Source organism: Notamacropus eugenii, chromosome 4 (genome assembly GCF_028372415.1).
Source record: "Notamacropus eugenii isolate mMacEug1 chromosome 4, mMacEug1.pri_v2, whole genome shotgun sequence".
NCBI classification, from domain to species: Eukaryota; Metazoa; Chordata; class Mammalia; order Diprotodontia; family Macropodidae; genus Notamacropus; species Notamacropus eugenii.
In genome coordinates, this window is record NC_092875.1 from 81,654,939 (window position 1) to 81,667,103 (window position 12,165).

Consider the following 12,165-nt stretch of genomic DNA (forward strand, 5'->3'; position numbering starts at 1 on the left):
CCAAGTGAAAGCTCACTCATTGATAAAGTTGGTAAGTTACAAGTTCATGAATTCCATCTTTAACACATTTATCACATTTATCCCCTTTTTTCTATCACCGTTTCTACCTCAAAACACAGGTACTTAAAGCTAAACACCTGTACCATGGTACCTGGTCAATTTTTGTAAAAGTTCCACATGGAGCTGCGAAACGTATAATATTTTGCTATCCCATTTAGAAAACACTATAAATCTTTTAGGTCTAGCTTTTCCAGAAATTTCATCAGTTTTATATTACCTTTTTTTGTTTATATTTTTGTTTCACTTATCCAAAATTGATAGAAGGATATTAAAATCTCCTGTCACTAATGTGTTGTTATCTATGTTTTCTTTCAGCTCACATAATAATTTCTTAGTGAATATAGATACCAAAGTATTTGGAGTAAATACAAGTTTGTTACTGGTATTCATTCATTTGCCATCTATGGTTCCTTTAAGCACAGTATAGTTTCCTTGCTTATTCCTTTTAAATTTTTTGAATGTTTGTTTTTGCTTTGTCTGACAGCATGATGATGAATCCCGGTTTTTTAGGATTCACTTGATGAATAGTAATTTTTTCCATCCCTTCAATTTTAGTTTTTGTTGCCTAGAGGTCAAACAACTAGTAAGTCTGAAGTCAGATCTGAACTAAGGAGAGGAGTCTTCCTGACTCCAGGCTCAATATTCTATCCACTGGACTTCTAGTTGCCCAGGTGTAAAATAGTCTTATGTTATTCAAATGACCTTTCCTTTGTATCTGGGAGACTTTCTCCTTATCATTTTTGGAATTTGTTGTTTCTGAATTTCTGAATGCTAGAGTAGAAGAGACAATCCAGCTTAACTCTTCTATATTCTCCTTCAAATAACCTTAAAATAACATGTCTCATTGAATATTGGAGCAGTGGAGTTAGGAAAAAGTTGAGATAAGCCATAATTTCATCTGAAAGCACCTTAGGATTTGACCAGAAGTTTTTGACATCAAGTTGGCAGCCAGCCTGGAGCACATATTTAGAGGCATCAGTGGTGGACCTTGGAGATGACTGTGATAGTTTCAGCAGAATTTCAGGAACTCTCAGCCCAGAGATGGTAAGGGGATTGGATAAATCGTTAGAAAGAGCTTATAGAGGACACTCAGGCAACACTGGGTATGGGACCAGGTTCTGTATGTTAACTCAGTTGCCTATATGCAGTTCTGTTTTGCAGTTTTAGGGTGGAGTGGAGCACTTGTGGTCAGTCACAAGGGAGCAGAAATTTTAGTCACAGTTCCAGGCAGAGAGAAACATTAGTGCTTGTGGCTGCAGAAAAAGAGGAGCCTTTCCTGAGTAAAAATCAGAGCACAGATCAGGAGAGCTATGACCACACTTCTCCCAGATTAACACCACCTTGGAAGTGCCAAAAACATCCAGATCCCCAGAACTAGTTCTGAAAATAGCAACACAGAAAATGCCTGAAGTTTAGAACAGTACCTCCCCACCCCAAAATGAATAGAGCTCAAATTTAACAACATAAGGTTCTAAGTAAAGAAATAGTTTGGAAAAATGAGAAAACAACAACAACAACAAAACCTGACCTTAAAAAGCTACTGTGGTGGTGAGGAAAATAAAGGCAACACAACAATGTTAAAACAACTACAAGCAAAGCCTTAAAGAAAAATGAAAATAGGACACAAACCTCAAAATAATTCCTGGAAGAACTAAAGTAAGAGAGATAGAAGAAAAATTGGTAAAGAAATGAAAGTGATGCAAGAACATTATGAAAAGAGCATTACCAGCTTGATAAAAGAGACACCAAAAATACTGAAGAAAATAACACCTTAAAAAACAGAATTGGCCAAATGGTAAAAGAGGCACAAAAATTCCCTGAAGAAAAGAACACTTTAAAAGGCAGAAGTGGTCAAATGGAAAAAGAGGTGCAAAAACTCACTGAAGAAAATGATTCCTAAAAAATAGAAATGAGCAAGTAGACCTTGATTACTCACTGAGACATCAAGAAACAATAAAATAGAGTAAACAAGAATGAAAAAATAGAAAAAATATGATGCATCTCATTGAAGAACTAACCCAGAAATTAGATTTAGGAGACATAATTTAAGCATACTGGACTGCCTGAAAGGTATAATCAATGAAAGGCCCTAGACATAATACTTGAAGAAATTTGAAAGGAAAACCATTCTAATATCTTACATCCTGATGCTCAAATATAATTTGGAAACACCCACCTCCTGAAAGAAGTCCCCAAATGAAAACTCCCAAGAATGTTGTAGTCAAATTCCAGTCTCCCCAGGTCAAGGAGAAAATATTGCAAGCAGTCACAAAGAAATGATTCAAATATCATAGATCCAAAGTCAAGATCACACAAGATTCAGCAGTTTCCTTGTTAAAGGAGTGGAGGGATTGGGAAATGATATTTCAGATGTCAAAGGAACAAATGTCAAATTACAACCAATATTCACCTGCCCAGCTCAATTGAACGCAATCCTTCAGGAGGCAAAATAGATATTTAATAAAATAGAGAGCATTAGCTCTGTTACACAACAGATAAATCATATGTGAATGGTTTTCTCGTCTTTCCTTGACTGTCCCCTTATTTTTTATTCAACAGCTCTCAGTTGTTCCAGATGCTAATACCACCCTCCTGGATTTTTTCAACACAACCCAAGGGGTAGTATCATTCATTTTCAGAAACATTTATCCAAAGCCTCCAAGTAAAATATGAATTGGTATCAGACCATGGAAGAGCCCAAAAAGGATTTAGAAAACAAATTAAGAGAGGTAGAGGAAACATTGGGAAAAGAAATGAGATTGATGCAAGAAAATCATGGGAAAAAAGTGAACAGCTTGGTGTAGGAGACACCAACAATTACTGGAAAAAGTGACACCTTAAAAAACCGAGCAAATGGTAAAAGAGGTTCAAAAAGCTAATGAGGAGAAGAGTGCCTTAAAAAGTAGGACTGGCAAAATGTAAAAGGAGGTCCAAAATCTCACTGAAGAAAATAATTCCTTAAAAATTAGAATGAAGGAAATAGAATGTAATGACTTTATGAGAAATCAAGAAACAATAAAACAGAACCAAAAGAATGAAAAAAAAATAGAAGACAATGTGAAATATCTCATTGGAAAAAATGATTGACCTGAAAAATAGATCCAGGATAGATAACTTAGAATTAGTGGACTGCCTGAAAGCCATGATTAAAAACAGAGCCAAGAAATCATTTCAAGAAATTATCAAGGTACCCAAAGGGCTATAGAGCTATGCATACCCTTTGATCCAGCAATACCATTACTATGTGTGTATTCCAAAGAGATCATAAGAAAAGAAAAGGGACCATATGTACAAAAATATTTATAGCAGCTCTTTTTATGGTGGCCAAGAATTGGAAATTGAAGGGATTCCCATCATTTAGGAAATAGATAAACAAGATGTGGCATAAGAATGGAATGGAATACTACTGTTCCATAAGACATGGTGGTCAGGTGGATTTCAGAAAACCTGGAAAGTATGGATGCTAAGTGAAGTGAGCAGAACCAGGACACCACTGTACAGCAACATTATTTGGTGAGTGACTTTGTTAGACTTAGCTCTTCTTAGTAATACAGTGATCTGAGATCACTTGAAAAGACTCACAATGGAAAACGCTATCCACATCCAGAGAAAGAAATATGGAGTCTGAATGCAGATTGAAGCATACAATTTTCTCTCTTTTTTTCTTTCTCATGGTTTTTCTGTTTTGCATTCATCCTTCTTTCACAACATGATTAATGTGAAAATATGTTTAATATGATTATGCAGGTATAGCCTACAACAAATTGCATGCCATCTTGGGGAGGAGGAGAAAAGTTAGGATTCAAAATCTTATAAAAGTGAATATTGAAAGATCAAAATCAATCAATCAATCAATTAACTTTTAAACATTACATAATTTATTTATTTTTCAGTTCTCCACATTCACTTCCACAAGAATTTGAATTTAAAATTTTTTCCCCATCTCTTCTCTCTCTCCACTCAATAACAGTATGCACCCCATACACCCCTTCCCGTAGTCTATACTCCCTTCCTTTACCCACCCTTCTTCCATCCCCCTTCCCCTCTATTTTTCTGTAGGGCAAAATAGATTTCTACAGTCCATTGCCTGTATAGCTTAATTTCCAGTTGCATGCAAAACAATTTGTAACATTCATTATTAATGTTTTGAGTTCCATATTGTCTCCCTCCTTCCCACCCACCCTCACTGAGAAAACAAGGAGTTCGATATTGGCAATACATATGTAACAATGAAAAACACTTCCATAATAGTTACGTTATAAAAGATTAACCACATTTCCCTCTGTCCTACCTGTCCTCAATTCATTCCATTCTTTCTCTTGACCTGTCCTCCTACAATACTCTTTGGTTCTGACTATCCTTTTCCCCAATTTTCTGTTCCTTCTATTATCTTCCCTCTCCTATCCCCTTCCCCCATGCCTTCTTGCAGGGTAAAATAGATTTCCATATCCAGTTAAGTGTGTTATTCCTCCTTAAGCCAAATTCCATGAGAGTAAGGCTCAATTATTTCCTTTCATCTCCCACCTCTTCTTCACCATTGGAAAAACTCTGTCTTCTCTCTTTCATGTGAAGTGATTTGCAACATTCTACCCCTCCCTTTCTCTTACTCCTTGTACATTACATTCAACAGTAAATTTTTTTAAAGTATTCTCCCACTGTGACCTCTGTCTATGTATGTGTATATATACATATATATGTATGTATGTGTACACACATACATACATACACCCATGTACACATATCTACACATATATAGTATACATATACATACATACAAATACACACCTACATATATGTATGCATATATGCATGTACACACACAGACACATATATACGTATGTCTATTCCCTGTAGCAACCCTAATACTGAAAACGTTCTCATGAATTATCAAAAACATCTTCCCATATAGGAATGTAAACAGTTCAAATTTAATAAGTTCCTTAAGGCCTTTCTTTGCTGTTTACCTTTTCATGTTTCTTTTGATTCTTGTATTTGAAAATCAAATTTTCTATTCAGCTCTGGTTTTTTCAAGAAGAATACTTGGAAGTCCTCTATTTCTTTGAAATTCCACTTTTTTCCCTGAAGCATTATACTCAGTTTTACTGGTAGGTGATACTTGGTTTTAATCCTAGCTCCTTTGACTTCTGGAGTATCATATTCCAAGTCTTTCTATCCCTTAGGGTAGAAGCTGCTAAATCTTGATTGTATTTTCACAGTACTCTAATTCTTCTTTCTGGCTGCTTGTAATATTTTCTCCTTGATCTGAGAACTCTGGAATTTGGCTAAAATATTCCTCAGAGTTTTCCTTTTGGAATCTCTTTCAGGAAGTGATCAGCAAATTTTTTCCATTTCTATTTCATCCTCTGGTTCTAGAATATTGGGACAGTTTTCCTTGATAACTTCTTGCAGCCTTGGCTCTTTTTTTTGATTATGGTTTTCAGTTAGGCCAATAATTTTTAAATTATCTCTCCTGCACCTATTTTCCAGGTCAGTTGTTTTTCAGTGAGGTATTTCAAGTTTTCTTCTATTTTTCCATTCTTTTGGCTTTGTTTTACAATTTCTTGATTTCCCATAGTCATTAACTTCTATCTGCTCCATTCTAATTTTTAAAGAACTATTTTCTTCAAAGAGCTTTCAAACCTTCTTTTCCATTTGACCAATTGTGCTTTTTAAATCATCCTTCTCTTGACTGACTTTTTGTATCTCTATTTTGCCATTTGGGTTAGTCTATTTTTAAAGGTGTTATTTTCTTCAGCATTTTTTGGGGTCTCCTTTGGCAAGCTGTTGACTCATTTTTCATGATTTTCTTGCATTGCTCTCATTTTTCTTCCCAATTTTCCCTCCATCTCTCTTACCTGATTTTCAAAATTCTTTTTGAGCTGTTCCATGGGCTGAGACCATTGCATATGTTTTTTTGGAGGTTTTGGAAGTAGAAGCCTTGATTTGATGCGTTTCTCTGATGGTATGCTTTATTCTTCCTCATCTGAAACAATGGAAGAAAATACCTTTTCATCGAGAAAGTAACCTTCTACAGTCTAAATTCCCCTCCTCTTTTTTTGGGGGGTAATTTCCCAGTCAGTTAATTGACTTTTGAATCCTTTGTCACGTGGAAGGTATATTCTAGGTACCTGTAAGTTCTCAGTTACTCCAAGGTGGCACAATCAAGGGAGAGGCATTTGCTCCTCTCTTGACCTATGCTTTGATCTGTGAGCAACCACAAGCACTCTTTTCTGCCCAGGATCTGCCAGTAGGGTCCACCACACCAGTACTCCTCCTCAGCCTAGGACTACCACTCAGAACTCAGACCCAGATCAGCTGCTCGAATCACCTGCTCGATTTTGTTAAGTGCTCCAAAAGTGGATGCTGTTGTCACTCTGGAGGCAGAGCTCAGATCAGATGTCCCTCTCACCCAGGTGAAAGAGATTTCTTGCTGACTTTTGAAGTTGTCTTTGGTGTTTGTGAGTTGAGAAATCTGGGAACTGCAGCTGCTACCTGTGATTCCACACCCTGAAGTCTGCTCCAGTTTTGTCCATGTATGGCCAAGGTTGGGCTGCACTCTGCTCCAAGCCTAGTGTGGTAGACATTTCCTGTTGGCCTTCCAGGTTGTTTTGGGATGGACACCTCTCTGTCATTTTGCGGCTTCTGCTGCTCTAGAATTTTTGTAGTGTCATTTTTTTATATGCATTTTATGGGCTATGGGGGAGAGCTAGAGCAGATCCATCCCTCTGCTCTGCCATTTGGACTGCACCCTTCAAGCATACTTTAAAAATTCTCTTTTTCTTGTCTTTTTTAAAATCATGGCTAATATGTTTTGCATAACCTCCTATGTATGCTACATAATATTGCTTGTCTTCTTAATGTGTGGGGGAGTGGTAGGAGGATTAGAGAAAATTTGGAAGTCAAATTTAAGAAGATAATCTTTATAAAGAAAATCAATGAATCATAAAAAAGATATCAATAAAAAAGTTTTAGAAGAAAAGAGGTTGCAGGTGAGAATTATATCATCATATGAATTCCTGATGATTTGGAATTCATCAAACCAGAATTGGAAAACCCTTCTGGAATGCTCCATGGGGGTGTGTAGATAGAGTCTTTGTAGGAGCATCAGAGTCCTTTCAGTAGTTCGCTGAATTATTTCCAAACACCTTTGGAGGATTAATTGGCTTAAGTGTTCCCAAACTCCACAGGGAGATATGTAATTGCAAAAATCCCAAAATCCTCTTAAGACATTGGTCAGCCATAATTTGGAGAGGTGTACAGCAGGTCCAGAAGAGACATGCAGAGTAGTCATCTCTGGGCAACTATACTTGCTTGTTGAGTGTCTCCATTCCTTCTTGACTATTCAGTCTATGATCAGATTCCCCCAATGGATCCCAGGGTGCTTTCCCTTTCAAGCCTTATCTTGTGTTACCTGGCTTAGCCTGGGAATAGATCAATTAATCTCGTGCAATTGAGTTGGTAAGAACCAAGGGTAACAAGTCATTAATGTAGTTACCCCAGAAGTCATTGATCTGAGGCTTTGCAAAAGTGAAGCTCTTCCTAAATGTCTAGCCTCCCAGGAGCCTTTCTTTCAAGTTGATCTAGGACAGGGATGGGGAACCTGTGACCTTTCTTAATTTTCATGTTAACATTATTTGAAAGTACTAAATACATAGTGGTTAGATTATTTACAAAATAACCTATATTTTTAAATTATATCTAATTGAAAAAAATTTAAATGCTGCTTTATTTGATTACAGCTGAATTAGTAACATGAAAAGGATCTCTATACCTGATACAGGTTGTATATACAGAGGTCCCTCACACTTACCTGAAGACATTTCACTGAGCTTCATGACCTTGATGAGTTCTCCCGGGATCAACTCCAGGAATTCTCATCTCATTTCCTGCCACGCTCATGTTCCTCCACAGTTCTTAAGGACCATTCTCTGGAGACAAGGGGTTTAAGTTCTTTCCTGTGTCACCATGAGAAAATTTTGGCCCTAGAATAGAAGTTACTGTTTTGCCATGTAAGTTCCCATGTTTTCAAGGAAAGTGTATAGGGGTAAGGAAAGCATGACATTCTGTTAGACCCCAAGATGGCTACAGGGATGTGTATGTGTGTGCATGCATGCATGCGTGCGTGTGTGTGTGTGTTTGTGTGGCTTTGTGTTGGATTAGTAGTTCCAGTCATCCTATGTCCAGAACAGTGGTGATGCACGTCTCTGTCTAACACTATTTTCAAATAGACCCTCCCTCTTGCCCACTCCAGAAACCATAATCCTGCCAATCTTCCCATACCCATGAACCTCTATCTCCCTACCCTTGGGAATCTTCTGAAGCTAAGAGCCTTTGATAATATGGGAAGTCTCTGGACCCAGGAACTATCCTGATGAATCCAGGACTGACCTTGACCCCTGTGATTTCCTAGATCCCACCAATAGCATTGGCCTTTCCTGAAGTCCTAGGTCCTTTATCCCCCATATCCTTCCCTACCTACGTTTGTAGTGGAGATGGAGAGATGGGTTAGTGTGGTTATGAGGGAGTTTAGGGGAATCAAAACACTGTGGATGGACTGCCCCTATTTACACTACCTCCATCTCTGATTCATTCAGTGGAATAGACAATGCTGGAGGAGTCAGAGGGAGGCTCCCACCAAGTTGGAAAGACCCTGAACCTAAAATGCCAAAATTTTGGTTTCCAGTTCAAGATAAGCAAACTTGACTGGTATCTTTGAGCCCCCAGCTATGCTCCACTGTGATTAAGCAATTTCAACAGTAGTTCTACAGATGCTGCTGGAGACTTGACTCACCACCTCCAGGGAAAACACTGGCAGCCAGATGTTCCTACAGATTGAGGGCATGGGGCTCAGAGATTGTGGCCGATAGCACCATGCAAGGAGAGTGGGCAATGGAGATGACACAGACAAGTTGTTTTTTGGTTGTGGTATCGATGTGGTTGTGGAGCCTGCTGAGTGCTTCTACTATCTCAGTCCTAAGAAAATCCAAAGACTTTAGGTCACACAGTCAGTCAGTGTTGGGTCTAGAGCAGAAACCAGGTTCCCCATCTCCCAGTCCCCTCTTGCCACCACAGTGTACTTTCTGACCATGCAAAGCTAACATTCCCACTCTGAGCTAAAATCCCTGGGGATGGGTTATGGTAGGTCATTAAAGGACTTTGGGGGTCATATCATAATAAAATCCATGGATTTGGGATACTCAGCAATGAAATCCTGATACTTTTCAACATCAGTGACTACCAGGAGTTGGGGGAGTTGGGAAGGGGAAAGGAGACTGTGGTCTATGGGGCAGCATAGGCATATGAGTTGGGTATATGGGAACTAGACTATGGCTGAGTTTTGGGGCAGAAAATGGGGCTGAGGTTTGTTTTTTATAGTTACTTGGTCACATGAATCTATTCGCTAACTATAGGCTCAGGCTGACATGAAGAGGGGGCAGGAAATATGGGGTTAAAAATTGTTTTTCAAAATTATATGTTAGTCATATGTGTTTCCTTCCCACATCTGGGTTAGGTCCAGATAAAGGACAGGAAGATTTCATTTGATTGCAGAATCTCAAGCCCCCATCACCCAGCATATTCTTGGTGAGGGATCAGGATTCTGTGGCCTGCCTGAGTAGGAACTTCTACCCTAAGGAACTTAATGTGTCTCTGGCCTCCCCTTCGGCTTTCAACACAGCCCAGACTCTTACTGTAATTCCTTTGGCCAGTGGCACCTATGGTGGTGTTCAGATTGGCAGGGTTGGTGAGAATGATACAATATCATGCTGCGTGAAACACCTTGGGAAAGGAATACATGTATTCCACTGGCCAGGTATGATTAACCTCTGGGTGATGGAGTTCAGGGAGATGGAGGTGGAAAAGAGGAATGCTTTAGTTTAAGAAGGGCCATTCTGGGTTCACTGAAGGATAGAGATATAAGCTATGTCTGGGGAGTGGCATTACAGGGTGCTAAGTAAAATTTTAAGCTAGGGAAAAGAGTTCTGGAATTGGAATGTGGGTCCTAGAATGGAAAGGAGTATCCTAGGAAAAGGGGTCATAATGCTAGAGATAAGAATCCTGATCTGTGGACTAAGTCTTGCATTGAAGGGGAACAACCAGGATCAAAACATGGTAATAGGCTTGGGAGGTGGTTCCTGACATGAGGGGGCTATGCACTAGGGAGGCCAGTCCTGGGCTCGGTGAGGACCAGAGTTGTGTCTGAGGATATGTTTCTATCTTCAGATCATACTGTGCCAGACCCTGCGATTACCTCTGAGCAAAAACTGTCTTGTCTTGAGCAGGATCTTATGGCTGAATGAAACATTCATGGTGAAAAATATAGAGCTAATGAGACTGAACTTGAGAGGTTCATAAGAAAGAAAAATGCAACAGTGACCAGAAGGGAAACTGACAAAGACTGGAGGTTACCAAGAGGCAAATTTAGCTTTGATCATGTAAAGAATAAGTTTCTCAATATTAGAACTGTCCAAAAGTGGAACAGGCCATCTGAGGAGGCTATGGGACCCCTTCATTAAGGCACTTTCAGCTAAGACTGGATGAAACCAGTTAGGTATATGCTGTAAAGGGAATTCCTTCTAGGCACACGTTGGAGCAGTTAGCTACTCAGGTCCTTTCTAAGTGAAGTTCTCTGAATCTATGATCCTGTTGGGTCTATGTGTCCTACTTTAATAATTGGATAGCCCAGGGTTCAGAGCTACAATCAGCCCAGGTATGGAGTGTGTGATGTTTCACAGTTTGGTTGTGTCATAATTCAGGTTTGAAAGTATATAATGTTACCCAAGTCTCAGGAAATGCGGTACTCCATAAACTGAACTGAGCCCAAATGCTCCTTCATAACTCACTCTCTTGATAATTATTCCTCACAGTGATTACTCCAAGCATCCTTTCTTTCTTCTCCATACCCTCATCCTCCACAGTTGCAGCAGACATCCTACTTCAAATAGAGCTTGTTATCGTTTCCTTTAAACTTGTTCCTTCAGTTGTTCCATCACTATTTCTGTTACTGTTGCATTCAGCCCATGCTTGAACAATTGAAGTTATTTTGATTCTTTCACCTCATCCAAATTTCATAACAAATCCAATATAATCTAACAAATATTAATGAGCACTGACCTTGTGCAAGACATCAGGGATTCAGGGGAAAAATGAAAAGCATTCCTTGCCCTTTAGGAGCTTACATTCTACTGGAGGGCAGGACACCGCATACGTACAGATCAGTGTATACATGATTGTCTGAGAAGGGAATGAGCACCAATGAATAAGGACATGAGGAAGGGCTTCATGTTTGAATTGATTCAAGATCTGAGCCTTGAAGGACATTAGGAATTGTAAGAATGGAATTGAGGAAGGAATGAATTCCAAACTGGGAGGTGGGGCAAGGGTATCTGGGAGATAAAATGCAAGTTTGGGGAACAGCAAATAGGAAAGATGATTTGAAACATGAAATGTGTGAAGAGGGAATGATGTGCATTAAACATGGAGAAATGGATTAGAACCAAATTGTGAAAGACTACGATTCATCCTGGAGTCAATACGGAGCCATGTAAGATTCTTGAGCTGAGAAAATGACATGGTGAGACTTGTGTTTTAGGAAGATAATTCTGACAACTGTGTAGAGGATAAATTTGAGAAGGGGACCGACTAGAAGCAGGAAAATCAATTAGGAGGCTGTTGCCACAGTTTAAGTAAGAAATGATGGGACTCTAAACCAGGGTGGTGTCTATATGTATGGATAGAAGGGGGACAAGATATAGAGAACTGAAAAGACCTGATAATAGACTGGGTATGTGGGGTTAGGGAGGAGAAAGAAATGAAGTGGTGCTAAGTTGTGAATCTGGATGACTAGAAGGATGGTGGTTCCTTAAAATAAGTGGGAAAATTTAGAGGAAAGATAGATTTAGGCAGAAAGGTGATAAGTTCCATTTTGGTCATGCTCAGTTTGGAATGCCTAGGATATACCTCATTCAAGGGTGGAGAACCTAAGGCCTTGAGACCACATGTGACCCTGTAGGTCCTCAAAAGTGGCTCTTTGACTGAATCCAAATTTTATAGAAGAAATCCTATTATTAAGGGAATTTGTTCTATGAAGTTTGGATTCAGTCAAAG

At 39.0% G+C, this 12,165-nt stretch overlaps 1 pseudogene; it reads left to right on the forward strand.

Moving 5' to 3' along the window:
• The first annotated feature begins 8,665 nt into the window (after window positions 1–8,665).
• The window catches only part of LOC140502261 (immunoglobulin gamma-1 heavy chain-like), a 98,983-nt pseudogene continuing 95,483 nt past the window's right edge, over window positions 8,666–12,165 (forward strand).